Here is a 1,928-nt window from a genome sequence, read left to right on the forward strand (position 1 = left end):
AGAATAGTGACTAAGACACCACTATTTTAAGATTCTCATGGATATTTAACTACTTGCATTTTTAAAAGAACTTAATAACTGAGAGAAATGTTACCTGGCTATCAGGAGGGGCATTCCAATACCCAGGTAAACCAGAGAGTGAAATTAACAGAGGTCCTGTATCTAAAATTTAGGAAGGCAGACTTCTTATATAAAGAGACATTCTGATGGGGTTAGATGAACCTGCAGAAATTATTTCATTTCTTGGATATTTTGCCAGTAAGACTTCTACCTGGCTTCCCCAGAAGCGAATGACAACTGCTGTCGTTGTCTATGTCCTTTTTCTTAGGCCTGGAGTACTACATTCCAGGTGCTGTGGGAAACACCCCGGGTCACTCACAGTGATGGACCACCAAAGTGAGGTTCTGGCCTTTGTCTTGCCACAGCCTTGTGCCTAGCTCCACCCCACTCCACCCCGCCCCATTCCCATTCCTGTCTGCTCCAGGTATTTCTCGATGCCTAGAAAGTCAGTCATTGCTTTTCCTTTACTCCTTTTCCTTCTCCCTCCCCTCCTCCTCCCCTGTTTCTTTCCTTCTTTCTTCTCCTCTTCTTTTTCTTCTTCCTCTTCTTCTTCCCCTCCTTCTCCAACTCATGAAAACTCCAACTCATAAAATACAGCTGACCTAAAATAAGCTGTGCATATTTAAAGTGCACTGCTTGATGCTATTACCCACAAAATGATAGATGCACCCACCAACAAAGGAAGCCCAAGGCTCTCTCAACCTTTCCCTCACATAATGTCATCACTCTCCTTTCTGAGCACGTAGAACCATCATAATGATCAGTTTTACATGCTTGTCTGAGTTCGGTAGATTTGCCTCCTCATTATGATTCATTACTCACCTGATGTATTATGGGATCCCAGCTACAATAAGCCTTCTTTCCTGGGCACTAGGCATTTGTATCTACAAACATTACTGAGCTGTGGTCTACAGTGCAGTTAAGGTACCTGTCATCGTTTGAAACAGGGCTTGATCTAATTGTAATTATTCCCCATTTCTCAAGCAAAAAAGGTCCTTGGTATACTTGACCCAGAGCTGAATAGATAATTAGGTTTCCTTCTGTCTGGAAGGATTATATATTACTGTGTCCTATGTAAATAATAGATGCTATTCCCTCTAACCTGTTGGACAGTTCTTTCCTTGAACAAAGGAATGTTCTCACAAAGTGTGCTGTGCATGACTCCACTTGAAGCTTTAAGATCAGCCTTGGTGTTCTCCACAAGTTTTGATACGGCTTCTTTGTCCCAGTCCCTCTGGTCTTGTGACCTCTGTTCCACGTTAGCTCAGGAAGACCATAAAACTATGACTGAAATTTTCCTTGCTATTCCATGAAGTGGAGATTCCCCAAGTGGGAACCAGAGACTATGGTGGGGTTCTCTATCTAATATGTGAAGCATCAGTGCCCTTCCTCCCGAGATGCCCAGGGCCTTGGCTATCACTGTGTTATGAATTATACCTATAAGTAAGGTTTTCAGATCGGAAGACCAATCTAAGCTCTGTGACTCTGTCAACAATGAAAATGACAGCGGCAGCGTTGCATTCAGATTTTGTCTCCCTATTAATTTTTCAATAGATGGTATCCAGCTTTTTTTTTCCTTTTGCTTGTTAGAGATTATATTTCGTGTCTTTTCATGGCGATTTTTGGATCTTGAAGGTAGGGTGTGAGAATGCATAAGCACACATGCAATCTGCGCATCTATCCTAAGTGGTGAAGTCCCCTGAGGAAACCAGTTCAGGGGAGGGGTTTTGGAAAACAGTGGCTGAGAGAGATTCACTGGTCAAGAGGACTTGGATTAATAGAGGAAGGAAACTATTGAAGGAAAGAAACCCACAATAATCGTGCAAATTTCGATCAAATGGATGATTTCTAATCAAGGGTAACAAAAT

This window comes from Mesocricetus auratus, unplaced genomic scaffold, assembly GCF_017639785.1.
Source record: "Mesocricetus auratus isolate SY011 unplaced genomic scaffold, BCM_Maur_2.0 Super-Scaffold_100011, whole genome shotgun sequence".
Taxonomy (NCBI): domain Eukaryota; kingdom Metazoa; phylum Chordata; class Mammalia; order Rodentia; family Cricetidae; genus Mesocricetus; species Mesocricetus auratus.